The sequence below is a fragment of the Natrix helvetica genome (genome assembly GCF_964273705.1).
Source record: "Natrix helvetica genome assembly, chromosome: W".
Lineage (NCBI taxonomy): Eukaryota > Metazoa > Chordata > Lepidosauria > Squamata > Natricidae > Natrix > Natrix helvetica.
In genome coordinates, this window is record NC_138555.1 from 59,977,561 (window position 1) to 59,993,010 (window position 15,450).

Below are 15,450 nucleotides of genomic sequence, written 5' to 3' on the forward strand. Positions count from 1 at the left end.
ATCCAGGAAGAGGGAAGAGGCAGGGGGTCTGGAAGTGTGTCCCTGTGCAGACGCTGTGAGTTTTAAAAATGTCTGAGTGAATCCAGGAAGAGGCACAGGGGCTGGAAGTGTGTTTGTGTGCACAAGCTGTGAGTTTTAAGAACATCTGAGTGAATCCAGGAAGAGGGAAGAGGTACAGGCGTTGGAAGTGTGTTCCTGTGTACAGGCTGTGAGTTTTAAAAATCTCTGAGTGAATCCAGGAAGAGGGAAGAGGCATAGGATTTTAAGTGTGTCCCTGTGCAGAGGCTTTGAGTTTTAAAAACCTCTGAGAGAATCCAGGAAGAGGGAAGAGGCATAGGGTTGTAAGTGTGTGCCTGTGCAGAGGCTTTTAGTTTTAAAAATGTCTGAGTGAATACAGGAAGAGGGAATAGCAATAAGGGCTGGAAGTGTTTGTGGGTGCACAGGCTGTCGGTTTTAAAAATGTCTGAGTAAATCCAGGAAGAGGGAAGAGGTACAGGCGCTGGAAGTGTGTGCCTGTGCACAGGCTGTGTGTTTTAAAACATCTGAGTGAATCCAGGAAGCGGGAAGAGGCAGAGGGGCGAGAAGTGTCTATGTGTGCACAGACTGTGAGTTTTAACGTCTGAGTGAATCCAGGAAGACGGAAGAGGCACAGGGGCTGGAAGTGTGTCCCTGTGCACAAGCTGAGAGTTTTAAGAACATCTGAGTGAATCCAGGAAGAGCGAAGAGGCAGAGGGTTGTAACTGTGTCCCTGTGCAGAGGCTTTGAGTTTTAAAACATCTGAGTGAATCCAGGAAGCGGGAAGAGGCAGAGGGGCTATAAGTGTCCCTGTGCAGAGGCTTTGAGTTTTAAAAACGTCTGAGTGAATCCAGGAAGAGGGAAGAGGCATAGGATTGTAACTGTGTCCCTGTGCAGAGGCTTTGAGTTTTAAAACATCTGAGTGAATCCAGGAAGCGGGAAGAGGCAGAGGGGCTATAAGTGTGCCTGTGCACAGTCTCTGAGTTTTAAAAACGTCTGAGAGAATCCAGGAAGTGGGAAGAGGCACAGGGGCTGGAAGTGTGTGTGTGCGTGCACAAGCTGTTAGTTTTAAAAACCTCTGAGTGAATCCAGGAAAAGGGAAGGGGCAGAGGGTCTGGAAGTGTACCTGTGCAGAGGCTTTGACGTTTAAAAACCTCTGAGTGAATTCAGGAAGAGGGAAGAGGCAGAGGGGCTAGAAGTGTCTCTGTGTCCACAGGCTGTGAGTTTTAAAAACGTCTGAGTGAATCCAGGAAGAGGGAAGAGGCAGAGGGGCTGGAAGTGTCTCTGTGTCCACAGGCTGTGAGTTTTAAAAACGTCTGAGTGAATCCAGGAAGAGGGAAGAGGCAGAGGGGCTGGAAGTGTGTTTTTGTGCACAAGCTTTTAGTTTTAAAAATGTCTGAGTGAATCCAGGAAGAGTGAATACCAAGAGGGGCTGGAAGTATGTGCCTGTGCACAGGCTTTGAGGTTTAAAAACGTCTGAGTGAATCCAGGAAGAGGGAAGAGGAACAAGGGCTGGAAGTGTTTGTGTGTGCACAGGCTGTCAGTTTTAAAAATGTCTGAGTGAATCCAGGAAGAGGGAAGAGGCAGAGGGTCTGGAAGTGTGTGCCTGTGCAGAGGCTTTTAGTTTTAAAAATGTCTGAGTGAATACAGGAAGAGGGAATAGCAATAGGGGCTGGAAGTGTTTGTCTGTGCACAGGCTGTCAGTTTTAAAAATGTCTGAGTGAATCCAGGAAGAGGGAATACCAAGAGGGGCTGGAAGTGTGTCCCTGTGCAGAGGCTGTGAGTTTTAAAAATGTCTGAGTGAATCCAGGAAGAGGCACAGGGGCTGGAAGTGTGTTTGTGTGCACAAGCTGTGAGTTTTAAGAACATCTGAGTGAATCCAGGAAGAGGGAAGAGGTACAGGCGTTGGAAGTGTGTTCCTGTGTACAGGCTATGAGTTTTAAAAATCTCTGAGTGAATCCAGGAAGAGGGAAGAGGCATAGGATTTTAAGTGTGTCCCTGTGCAGAGGCTTTGAGTTTTAAAAACCTCTGAGAGAATCCAGGAAGAGGGAAGAGGCATAGGGTTGTAAGTGTGTGCCTGTGCAGAGGCTTTTAGTTTTAAAAATGTCTGAGTGAATACAGGAAGAGGGAATAGCAATAGGGGCTGGAAGTGTTTGTGTGTGCACAGGCTGTGAGTTTTAAAAATGTCTGAGTGAATCCAGGAAGAGGGAAGAGGCAGAGGGTCTGGAAGTGTGTCCCTGTGCAGAGGCTTTGATTTTTAAAAACCTCTGAGTGAATCCAGGAAGCGGGAAGAGGCAGAGGGGCGAGAAGTGTCTCTGTGTGCACAGGCTTTGAGGTTTAAAAACGTCTGAGTGAATCCAGGAAGAGGGAAGAGGAACAAGGGCTGGAAGTGTTTGTGTGTGCACAGGCTGTGAGTTTTAAAAATGTCTGAGTGAATCCAGGAAGAGGGAAGAGGCAGAGGGTCTGGAAGTGTGTGCCTGTGCAGAGGCTTTTAGTTTTAAAAATGTCTGAGTGAATACAGGAAGAGGGAATAGCAATAGGGGCTGGAAGTGTTTGTCTGTGCACAGGCTGTCAGTTTTAAAAATGTCTGAGTGAATCCAGGAAGAGGGAATACCAAGAGGGGCTGGAAGTGTGTCCCTGTGCAGAGGCTGTGAGTTTTAAAAACGTCTCAGTGAATCCAGGAAGAGGGAAGAGGCACAGGGGCTGGAAGTGTGTGTGCATGTGCACAGGCTGTTAGTTTTAAAAACCTCTGAGTGAATCCAGGAAGAGGGAAGAGGCAGAGGGTTGTAACTGTGTCCCTGTGCAGAGGCTTTGAGTTTTAAAACATCTGAGGGAATCCATTAAGCGGGAAGAGGCAGAGGGGCTAGAAGTGTCTCTGTGTGCACAGGCTTTGAGTTTTAAAAACGTCTGAGTGAATCCAAGAAGAGGGAAGAGGCACAGGGGCTGGAAGTGTGTTTGTGTGCACAAGCTGTGAGTTTTAAGAACATCTGAGTGAATCCAGGAAGAGGGAAGAGGTACAGGCGCTGGAAGTGTGTGCCTGTGCACAGGCTGTGAGTTTTAAAAACCTCTGAGTGAATCCAGAAAGAGGGAAGAGGCATAGGATTTTAAGTGTGTCCCTGTGCAGAGGCTTTGAGGTTTAAAAACCTCTGAGTGAATCCAGGAAGAGGGAAGAGGCAGTGGGTCTGGAAGTATGAGTGTGTGCACAAGCTGCCTGTTTTAAAACATCTGAGTTAATCCAGGAAGAGGGAAGAGGCATAGGGTTGTAAATGTGTGCCTGTAAAGAGGCTTTTAGTTTTAAAAATGTCTGAGTCAATACAGGAAGAGGGAATAGCAATAGGGGCTGGAAGTGTTTGTGTGTGCACAGGCTGTGAGTTTTAAAAATGTCTGAGGGAATCCAGGAAGAGGGAAGAGGCAGAGGGTCTGGAAGTGTGTCCCTGTGCAGAGGCTTTGATTTTTAAAAACCTCTGAGTGAATCTAGGAAGAGGGAAGAGGCATAGGGTTTTAAGTGTGTCCCTGTGCAGAGGCTTTGAGTTTTAAAAACCTCTGAGTGAATCCAGGAAGAGGGAGGAGGCAGAGGGGCTGGAAGTGACTATGTGTGAACAGACTCTGAGTTTTAAAAAGCTCTGAGTGAATCCAGGAAGAGGGAAGAGGCAGAGGGTTGTAAGTGTGTCCCTGTGCAGAGGCTTTGCGTTTTAAAACATCTGAGTGAATCCAGGAAGCGGGAAGAGGCAGAGGGGCTAGAAGTGTCTCTGTGTGCACAGGCGTTGAGTTTTAAAAACATCTGAGTGAATCCAGGAAGAGGGAAGAGCAACAAGGGCTGGAAGTGTTTGTGTGTGCACAGGCTGTGAGTTTTAAAAACCTCTGAGTGAATCCAGGAAGAGGGAAGAGGCAGAGGGTCTGGAAGTATGTGCCTGTGCACAGGCTTTGAGGTTTAAAAACGTCTGAGTGAATCCAGGAAGAGGGAAGAGGCATAGGATTTTAAGTGTGTCCCTGTGCAGAGGCTGTGAGTTTTAAAAATGTCTGAGTTAATGCAGGAAGAGGGAATAGCAATAGGGGCTGGAAGTGTTTGTGTGTGCACAGGCTGTCAGTTTTAAAAATGTCTGAGTGAATCCATGAATTTATTTTATTTATTTATTTATTTAATTTGACTTCTTAGTCGCCCCCTCTCCCCCCAGGGACTCGGGGCGACGTACAATAGCAACAATCACAACAATATAATATGGAGGAGGTAGAAAATAAATAAATAAATTACAGTACTTTGAAACAAGTAAAATCCCAATGACAGTTAAAATTTAAAAATTAAAATTAACAATTAAAAATGCCCAAGAGGTGGAGAAGCTCTAAATTTAAGCCAGGCCGGCTAGTCGGAACAGGTCCGTCTTCAATTTCATACGGAAGGAGCGGAGGTCAGTTGTTGTCCTAATGTCTGGGGGGAGGTCATTCCAAAGCGTAGGGCCCATCACAGAGAAGGCCCTACTCCTGGGCGCCGCCCTCTGACACTCTCTGGAGGACGGCACCCGGAGAAGTCCCTCTCTGTGCGAGCGAATATGTCGCAGGGATGTGTGGGGCAGGACGCGATCCCGCAGGTAACTAGGCCCTGTGCCATGGAGCGCTTTAAAGATGGTGACTAACACCTTGAAGCGCACCCGGTAGGCCACAGGAAGCCAGTGCAGCTCGCGCAGGAGAGGTGTTATATGGGAGAACCTCGTTCTCCCCATAATTACCCGCGTCGCTGCATTCTGGACCAACTGAAGTCTCCGGGCGCACCTCAAGGGGAGCCTCATGTAGACAGCATTGCAGTAGTCCAGGCGAGACGTCACCAGCGCGTGAGTGACTGTGCGCAGGGCCTCCCGGTCCAAAAGGGGTCGCAATTGGTGCACCAGGCGAACCTGGTGGAACGCTCCCCTCGCCACGGCTGCCACATGGTCATCCATAGCCAGCCGGGCATCTAGGAGGATGCCCAAATTGCGTGCCCGTTCCACCAGGGCTAATTGCTCATCCCCGATGGCCAGAGATGGGATGTACTGGTTGAACCGGGAAGCCGGGAGCCACAGCCACTCTGTCTTGGAGGGGTTGAGCTTGAGCCTGTTGTCCCCCATCCAGACCCGCACGGCTTCCAGACACCGGGACATCACTTCGACGGCCTCGTTGGGGTGGTTTGGGTTGGAAATGTACAGCTGCGTGTCGTCAGCGTACAGATGGTATCCCACCCCAAAACCACGGATGATCTCGCCCAGCGGCTTCATATATGTGTTGAACAGGAGAGGCGAGAGGACCGACCCCTGTGGGACCCCACAAGTAAGGGGCCTCGGGGTCTCGGGGTCGACCTCTGTTCCCCTGCCAACACACATTGCGTCCGGCCAGAGATGTAGGAGCGGAACCACCGCAACACGGTGCCTCCGACCCCCAACCCTCCAGACGGCGCAATAGGATACCATGGTCGATGGTATCGAAAGCCGCCGAGAGATCTAATAGGACAAGGATAGAGGAACAACCCCTATCCTTTGCCCTCCAGAGATCATCCACCAACGCGACCAAGGCCGTCTCCGTGCTGTGGCCGGGTCGGAAGCCGGACTGGCGCAGGTCTAGATAATCAGATTCCTCCAGGTGACGCGGGAACTGCTGAGCCACCACACTCTCAACAACCTTCGCTAAAAAAGGAAGGTTGGAGACAGGACGATAATTTGCTAGCTCCTTTGGGTCCAGAGAAGGCTTCTTGAGCAGGGGCCTCACCACCGCCTCTTTCAAGGTGGCTGGTAAAAGGCCCTCACTCAACGAAGCGTTCACCAGTCCCAGTAGCCAGCCTCGTGAACCCTCCCAGGAAGCCAGTACAAGCCAGGAGGGACACGGGTCCAGTAAACATGTGGTGGCTCGCAGTCACCCATGCAAACTGTCCAAATCTTCGGTGACAACAGGGTCAAACTCCTCCCAGCGTGGTCTCTCAAGACTTGCCTCGGACGCCCCCCCTGGAGCACTGAAGGGGGTCCATCCCCTCCGGATCTGATCGATTTTATCCTGCAGGTATTCCCCAAATTCCTCTGCCCTGCCCTGCAATGGGGGATCCCGCTGCCCTGTGACAGAAGGGAGCGGGTCACCCGAAACAGGGCGGCAGGGCGGTTCTCTGCGGACGCTATAAGAGTGGCACAATATCGACGTTTGGCCACTCTTATTGCCACAAGGTAGGTCCTTAAGTAGGCTCTTACCTGCGTTCGGTCAGATTCGAAGCGGGAGGATCTCCACTTGCTCTCTAGGCGTCTCCTGTGGCGTTTCATCGCCCTAAGCTCCCCGTTAAACCAGGGAGCCCGGGTCGATCGATGCCATCGGAGAGGCCGCAAAGGCGCAACCCGGTCTAAGGCTCCGGCAGCCGCATTATTCCATGTAGCTACCAGGTCCTCTGCCCGGGAGCGGGACAGGTCTGCAGGAGGTGGCCCAAGCTCCGCCTGGAACCTATCTGGTTCCATCAGACGCCTGGGGCGGAACCATCTGGGACAATCTGGCTCCGCCTCCCCGCGGCGGGGGGTAGCTCCAGGGAAGTCCAGCTGGAGAAGTGAGTGATCTGACCATGACAGGGGCGTGATGACTAAATCCCCTATTCCCAGATCACTCGTCCACTGGTCGGAGACAAACACAAGGTCCAGTGTGTGGCCTCTCTCGTGTGTGGGGTCCCGAATTACTTGAGTCAGATCCATGGCTGTCATGGAAGCCATGAATTCCCGGGCTACCTCGGATACTTCTCCCATCGATGGCAGGTTGAAATCCCCCATCACTAATAGCTTGGGGGTTTCAACCGCCATCTCAGCGATCCGCTCGAGGAGTCCGGGCAGGGCCGTTGATGTATGGCGGGGAGCCAGGTATACTATCAACAGGCCCAACTGTCTCCCTGGGCCCCATTTCACGCCTAGAGACTCACACCCAGATATCTGTGACACAGTGAATTCTCTCGGTGCCAAATCTTCCCGAATAATTATCGCTACCCCACCGCCCCTACCCTGGGCCCGTGGCTGGTGGAATACACGGTAACCTGGAGGGCACATTTCCCCGAGGGGCAACCCCCCCTCCGGGCCCAACCAGGTTTCCGTTATTCCTGCGAGGTCCGGCTCCCCCTCTGTGATCAAGTCACTGATGAGGGGGGCCTTGTTAACCACGGACCTCGCGTTACACAGCATCAGCCTAAGGCCCAGGCTCTGCCGATCCTGTCCACCTAGACTGCGGGGGTTGGTGCACATGACCGGGCGTGTCCAGTAGCCCCGGTCTCCCAACTGACTATACGTTCTTCTAATGTCCTCGCGCCCGCCCCTCCCTATGACCGTCGCTATTGCAGTGCCCCCTGCAGGAATGCTGTTTTCCCCCACCTCCCCCACTCCGCTCCCTACCCCCCTGACCCCACCTGTTGGCCTGGCTATATCCACACCCCTAGGCTGGATAACCCTCCCCACCACCCTGGAACCCCTTAAAACCTTTAAAAAACATTTTACTAAAAAACCCCTAATCCCCCGCTTCCTCCACCTCTCTGGGTTAATAAACCCTTCATCGAGGTGGGCCCTAGCCAGGGCAGGGGGGCATGCCTGCGAGAGAGGGGACCCTCGCAGTCGTAGAAGGTCAGACCTTGAGTAGATTAAGATGTTGGTATCAGACCATAGCTATGGCTATGGCAGGGTTTCATTTGTAGCAGATCCAAGATGTAAATGGGAAAGCAGAGCACTTAAATGGCAAGTGAGAGGGGAGAGGAAGAAACATCCACAAACCACAATCCACAATCCACAATCCATCACAGCCCAGAGGCAGTTCTTAGAGTGTAGACGGAAATCGCAGCTCAACGGGGGGGGGGGGGGGGGGGATAGACAAAGTGCCAAGGCCAGTTTCCCGGCCTGTTGATCTTCTGGAGGCCGCCCATGGCCTCCGGCGGCCCCCTGGCTTCCTTCTTTGCTCCCGCAGCTCCTCTCCGACCCCCACCGGCCTCCTAGTCAGTCAGGCAGCTCACCACGGCCAAAGAATAGAAGAAAGGTATGGCGCCCGATGTTCCAGCGACATCTCCGCCGCCGCCGTCACCACCGCCGGTCGGGCCCGAACGTCGCCCCCAAACGTCTAGGTGTAGCTCCCACGCCGTTCTCCTCACCAAATCGCTCTTCCGCTATTCTGCTGCCCTGGCAGCCACGCAGACCTCCTCACCATTACTCCGCTGCCGCGGCCCAGCCTCTGGGTGCGTTCTCTCCTCTTCACCGATGTGTTTTCTCTCCTTCTCCCATCCTCCTGGCTGCCTGGCCCCCCCGGGGAGGGGGGGGGGGCAAGCTGTTCTCAACAAGAGCCAGGGTTGCCACTCAACAATTCCAAACCCCCAGAATGACAAGTGCAGGCCAAAAACACCCGCTATCCCTGCCAGGGAGCCCCATCGTTCACGGAGCTCTGAGAAGGTTCGCCATTGGAAGAGGGAAGAGGCAGGGGGTCTGGAAGTGTGTCCCTGTGCAGAGGCTGTGAGTTTTAAAAATGAGTGAATCCAGGAAGAGGGAAGAGAAACAAGGGCTGGAAGTGTTTGTGTGTGTACAGGCTGTGAGTTTTAAAAACCTCTGAGTGAATCCAGGAAGAGGGAAGAGGCAGAGGGGCTGGAAGTATGTGCCTGTGCACAGGCTTTGAGGTTTAAAAACGTCTGAGTGAATCCAGGAAGAGGGAAGAGGCATAGGATTTTAAGTGTGTCCCTGTGCAGAGGCTTTGAGTTTTAAAAACCTCTGAGTGAATCCAGGAAGAGGGAAGAGACAGAGGGTCTGGAAGTGTGTTTTTGTGTGCACAGGCTGTGTGTTTTAAAACATCTGAGTGAATCCAGGAAGCGGGAAGAGGCAGAGGGGCGAGAAGTGTCTCTGTGTGCACAGGCTTTGCGTTTTAAAAACGTCTGAGTGAATCCAGGAAGAGGGAAGAGGCATAGGGTTGTAAGTGTGTGCCTGTGCAGAGGCTTTTAGTTTTAAAAATGTCTGAGTGAATACAGGAAGAGGGAATAGCAATAGGGGCTGGAAGTGTTTGTGGGTGCACAGGCTGTCAGTTTTAAAAATGTCTGAGTGAATCCAGGAAGAGGGAAGAGGTACAGGCGCTGAAAGTGTGTGCCTGTGCACAGGCTGTGTGTTTTAAAACATCTGAGTGAATCTAGGAAGCGGGAAGAGGCAGAGGGGCGAGAAGTGTCTGTGTGTGCACAGGCTGTGAGCTTTAACAACGTCTGATTGAATCCAGGAAGACAGAAGAGGCACAGAGGCTGGAAGTGTGTGTGTGTGCACAGGTTGTGAGTTTTAAAAACATCTGAGTTAATCCAGGAACAAGGAAGTTGTACAGGGGCTGGAAGTGCGTCCCTGTACACAAGCTGTGAGTTTTAAGAACATCTGAGTGAATCAAGGAAGAGGGAAGAGGCATAGGGTTGTAAGTGTGTGCCTGTGCACAGGCTTTTAGTTTTAAAAATGTCTGAATGAATCCAGGAAGAGGGAATAGCAAGAGGGGCTGGAAGTGTGTGTGTGTGCACAGGCTGTGAGTTTTAAAAACCTCTGAGTGAATCCAGGAAGAGGGAAGAGGCAGAGGGTTGTAACTGTGTTCCTGTGCAGAGGCTTTGAGTTTTAAAACATCTGATTCAATCCAGGAAGCGGGAAGAGACAGAGGGGCTAGAAGTGTCTCTGTGTGCAGAGGCGTTGTGTTTTAAAAACGTCTGAGTGAATCCAGGAACAAGGAAGCGGTACAGGGGCTGGAACTGTGTGCCTGTGCACAGGCTGTGAGTTTTAAAAACGTCTGATTGTATCCAGGAAGAGGGAAGAGGGAGAGGGGCTGGAAGTGTGTGCGTGTGCACAGTCTGTGAGTTTTAAAAACCTCTGAGTGGATCCAGGAAGAGGCAGAGGGGCTGGAAGTATGTTCCTGTGCACAGGCTTTGAGGTTTAAAAATGTCTGAGTGAATCCAGGAAGAGGGAGGAGGCAGAGGGGCTGGAAGTGTGCGTGTGCGTGCAGAGGCTGTGAGTTTTCAAAAACCTCTGAGTGAATCCAGGAAGAGGGAAGAGGCAGAGGAGCTGGAAGTGTGTGCCTGTGCACCGGCTTTGAGTTTTAAAAACGTCTGAGTGAATCCAGGAAGAGGGAAGAGGCACAGGGGCTGTGAGTGTGTGCGTGCGTGAACAGGCTGTTAGTTTTAAAAACCTCTGAGTGAATCCAGGAAGAGGGAAGAGGCAGAGGGTTGTAAGTGTGTCCCTGTGCAGAGGCTTTGAGTTTTAAAACATCTGATTGAATCCAGGAAGCGGGAAGAGGCAGAGGGGCTAGAAGTGTCGCTGTGTGCAGAGGCGTTGAGTTTTAAAAACGTCTGAGTGAATCCACGAAGAGGGAAGAGGCAGAGGGGCTGGAAGTATGTGCCTGTGCACAGGCTTTGAGTTTTAAAAACGTCTGAGTGAATCCAGGAAGAGGGAAGAGGCACAGGGGCTGGAAGTGTGTTTGTGTGCACAAGATGTGAGTTTTAAAAACATCTGAGTGAATCCAGGAAGAGGGAAGAGGTACAGGCGCTGGAAGTGTGTGCCTGTGCACAGGCTGTGAGATTTAAAAACGTCTGAGTGAATCCAGGAAGAGGGAAGAGGAACAAGGGATGGAAGTGTGTGTGTGTATGCACAGGCTGTTAGTTTTAAAAACCTCTGAGTGAATCCAGGAAGAGGGAAGAGGCAGCGTGTCTGGAAGTGTGTGTGTGTGCACAGGCTGTGAGTTTTAAAAACGTCTGAGTGAATCCAGGAAGAGGGAAGCGGTACAGGGGCTGGAACTGTGTGCCTGTGCCCAGGCTGTGAGTTTTAAAAACGTCTGATTGTATCCAGGAAGAGGGAAGAGGAACAAGGGCTGGAAGTGTTTGTATTTCCACAGGCTGTGAGTTTTAAAAACCTCTGAGTGAATCCAGGAAGAGGCAGAGTGGCTGGAAGTATGTGCCTGTGCACAGGCTTTGAGGTTTAAAAACGTCTGAGTGAATCCAGGAAGAGGGAGGAGGCAGAGGGGCTGGAAGTGTGTGTGTGCGTGCAGAGGCTGTGAGTTTTCAAAAACCTCTGAGTGAATCCAGGAAGAGGGAAGGGGCAGAGGAGCTGGAAGTGTGTGCCTGTGCACCGGCTTTGAGTTTCAAAAACGTCTGAGTGAATCCAGGAAGAGGGAAGAGGCACAGGGGCTGGAAGTGTGTCCGTGCGTGCACAGGCTGTTAGTTTTAAAAACCTCTGAGTGAATCCAGGAAGAGGGAAGAGGCAGAGGGTTGTAAGTGTGTCCCTGTGCAGAGGCTTTGAGTTTTAATAACCTCTGAGTGAATCCAGGAGGCGGGAAGAGGCAGAGGGGCAAGAAATGTCTCTGTGTGCACAGGCTTTGAGTTTTAAAAACGTCTCAGTGAATCCAGGAGGAGGGAAGACGCACAGGGGCTGGAGGTTTGTGTGTGTGTGCACAGGCTGTGAGTTTTCAAAAACCTCTGAGTGAATCCAGGAAGAGGGAAGAGGCAGAGGAGCTGGAAGTGTGTGCCTGTGCACCACCTTTGAGTTTTAAAAACGTCTCTGTGAATCCAGGAATAGGGAAGAGGAACAAGGGCTGGAAGTCTTTGTATTTGCACAGGCTGTGAGTTTTAAAAACCTATGAGTGAATCCAGGAAGAGGCAGAGGGGCTGGAAGTATGTGCCTGTGCACCGGCTTTGAGTTTTAAAAACGTCTGAGTGAATCCAGGAAGAGGGAAGAGGCACAGGGGCTGGAAGTGTGTGTGTGTACACAGGCTGTGAGTTTTAAGAACGTCTGAGTGAATTTAGGAGAGGGAAGAGGCAGATGTGCGAGAAGTGTCTCTGTGTGCACAGGCTTTGAGTTTTAAAAACGTCTGAGTGAATCCAGGAAGAGGGAAGAGGCATAGGGTTGTAACTGTGTCCCTGTGCAGAGGCTTTTAATTTTAAAAATGTCTGAATAAATACAGGAAGAGGGAATAGCAATAGAGGCTGGAAGTGTTTGTGGGTGCACAGGCTGTCAGTTTTAAAAATGTCTGAGTGAATCCAGGAAGAGGGAGGAGGCAGAGGGGCTAGAAGTGTCTGTATGTGCACAGACTGTGACTTTTCAAAACCTCTGAGTGAATGCAGGAAGAGGGAAGAGTCACAGGGGCTAGAAGTGTGTTTGTGTGCACAGGCTGTGAGTTTTAAAAACATATGAGTTAATCCAGGAACAGGGAAGAGGTACAGGCGCTGGAAGTGTGTGCCTGTGCACAGGCTGTGTGTTTTAAAAACCTCTGAGTGAATCCAAGAAGAGGGAAGAGGCAGCGTGTCTGGAAGTGTGTGTGTGTGCACAGGCTGTGTGTTTTAAAAACATCTGAGTGAATCCAGGAACAAGGAAGCGGTACAGGGGCTGGAACTGTGTGCCTCTGCCCAGGCTGTGAGTTTTAAAAACGTCTGATTGTATCCAGGAAGAGGGAAGAGGAACAAGGGCTGGAAGTGTTTGTATTTGCACAGGCTGTGAGTTTTAAAAACCTCTGAGTGAATCCAGGAAGAGGCAGAGTGGCTGGAAGTGTGTTTGTGCGTGCAGAGGCTGTGAGTTTTCAAAAACCACTGAGTGAATCCAGGAAGAGGGAAGAGGCAGAGGAGCTGGAAGTGTGTGCCTGTGCACCGGCTTTGAGTTTCAAAAACGTCTGAGTGAATCCAGGAAGAGGGAAGAGGCACAGGGGCTGGAAGTGTGTGTGTGCGTGCACAGGCTGTTAGTTTTAAAAACCTCTGAGTGAATCCAGGAAGAGGGAAGAGGCAGAGGGTTGTAAGTGTGTCCCTGTGCAGAGGCTTTGAGTTTTAAAAACCTCTGAGTGAATCCAGGAGGCGGGAAGAGGCAGAGGGGCAAGAAATGTCTCTGTGTGCACAGGCTTTGAGTTTTAAAAATGTCTGAGTGAATCCAGGAAGAGGGAAGAGGCACTGGGGCTGGAGGTTTGTTTGTGTGTGCACAGGCTGTGAGTTTTAAAAACCTATGAGTGAATCCAGGAAGAGGCAGAGGGGCTGGAAGTATGTGCCTGTGCACCGGCTTTGAGTTTTAAAAACGTCTGAGTGAATCCAGGAAGAGGGAAGAGGCACAGGGGCTGGAAGTGTGTGTGTGTGTGCACAGGCTGTGAGTTTTAAGAACATCTGAGTGAATCCAGGAAGAAGGAAGAGGCATAGGGTTATAAGTGTGTGCCTGTGCACAGGCTTTTAGTTTTAAAAATTTCTGAGTGAATCCAGGAAGAGGGAAGAGGAACAAGGGCTGGAAGTGTTTGTGTGTGCACAGGCTGTGAGTTTTAAAAACCTCTGAGTGTATCCAGGAAGAGGGAAGAGGAACAAGGGCTGGAAGTGTTTGTGTGTGCACAGGCTGTGAGTTTTAAAAATATCTGAGTGAATCCAGGAAGTGGGAAGATGCATAGAGTTTTACGTGTGTGCCTGTGCAGAGGCTTTGAGTTTTCAAAATATCTGAGTGAATCCAGGAAGAGGGAAGAAGCATAGAGATTTACGTGTGTCCCTGTGCAGAGGCTGTGTGTTTTAAAACATCTGAGTGAATCCAGGAAGCGGGAAGAGGCAGAGGGGCGAGAAGTGTCTCTGTGTGCACAGGCTTTGAGTTTTAAAAACGTCTGAGTGAATCCAGGAAGAGGCATAGGGTTGTAAGTGTGTGCCTGTGCAGAGGCTGTGAGTATTAAAAACGTCTGAGTAAATCCAGGAAGAGGGGAGAGGAAGAGGGGCTGGAAGTGTTTGTCTGTGCACATTCTGTGAGTTTTAAAAATGTCTCATTGAATCCAGGAAAAGGGAAGAGGCAGAGGGGCTGGAAGTGTGTCCGTGTGCACAGGCTGTGAGCATTAAAAATGTCTGAGTGAATCCAGGAAGAATGAAGAGGCAGAGTGGCTGGAAGTGTGTACGTGTGCACAGTCTGTGAGTCTTAAAAAAGTCTGAGTGAATCCAGGAATAGGGGAGAGGCAGAGGGGTTGGAAGTGTCTGTTTGTGCACAGTCTGTGAGTTTTAAAAACGTCTGAGTGAATCCAGGAAAAGGGAAGAGACAGAGGCGCTGGACGTCTGGGTGCTGTGCACAGGCTCTGAGTATTAAAAATGTCTGAGTGAATCCAGGAAGACGGAAGAGGCAGAGTGGTTGGAAGTGTGTACGTGTGCACAGTATGTGAGTCTTAAAAACATCTGAGTGAATCCAGGAAGAGGGAAGAGACGGAGGGGCTGGACGTTTGGGTGCTGTGCACAGGCTCTGAGTATTAAAAATGTCTGAGTGAATCCAGGAAGAGTGAAGAGGCAGAGTGGCTGGAAGTGTGTGCGTTTGCACAGGCTGTAAAGTTTGAAAAACGTCTGAGTGAATTCAGGTAGAGGGAAGATGCAGTGTGGCTGGACCTGTGTGCGTGTGCATAGGCTGTGAGTATTAAAAAAGTCTGAGTGAATCCAGGAAGAGAGAAGTGACAGAGTAGCTGGACGTGTGGGTGCTGTGCACAGGCTGTGAGTATTAAAAACATCTGAGTGAATCCAGGAAGAGAGAAGTGGCAGAGTGGCTGGAAGTGTGTGCGTGTGTACAGGCTGTAAAGTTTGAAAAACGTCTGAGTGAATCCAGGAAGAGGGGAGAGGGAGAGGGGCTGGAAGTGTGTTCGTGTGCACAGTCTGTGATTTTTAAAAACGTCTGAGTGAATCCAGGAAGAGGAAAGAGACAGAGGGGCTGGACGTTTGGGTGCTGTGCACAGGCTGTGAGGATTAAAAACGTCTGAGTGAATCCGGGAAGAGACAAGTGGCAGAGTGGCTGGAAGTGTGTGCGTGTTGTCAGGCTGTAAAGTTTGAAAAACGTCTGAGTGAATGCAGGAAGAGGGGAGAGGGAGAGGGGCTGGAAGTGTGTGCGTGTGCACAGTCTGTGAGTCTTTAAAAAGTCTTTTTAGCTGAATACATACACAAAGATAAGCAGCAGATGGAATGGGAGATAGATCTGGTCTATAGAGTGAATTCAGCATATGCCAGAACACACAATGTACCCAGGGAGGTTCATATTAAATTCCTTAGGAAAAGCACAAGAGATGAAATTCTGGGTGTACAAAGGGGGCAAGCATTGACATACCATGACAGGGAGATAACCATCTTGAAGCAGATCCCCCAAAAAATTAGGGAGAAAAGGAAAAACTATTCGCAATTAGCGAATAAATTATACCAGAAGGGGGTGTGGTTTAGATGGTTGATGCCTGAAGGGATGTTGATATTCTGGGAGGAGACAAGAATCAGAATCAATACACCCATAGAGGCACAGGCCTTTATGGAAAAAAATAAAGCGAACCTAGAAAAAACAGAAGACTCTACAACGGTCATACAGGACACGGGAGGAGCCGGAGCTCTGCCAGCGGGGGGTGATGGGGCAACACCAAGAAAGCTCAGATCACAAAAATGAATAATACCACATTGTTATAAACAGACCGAAAGTAATAATGAAATTATATCTAGACTATATATCATAACTA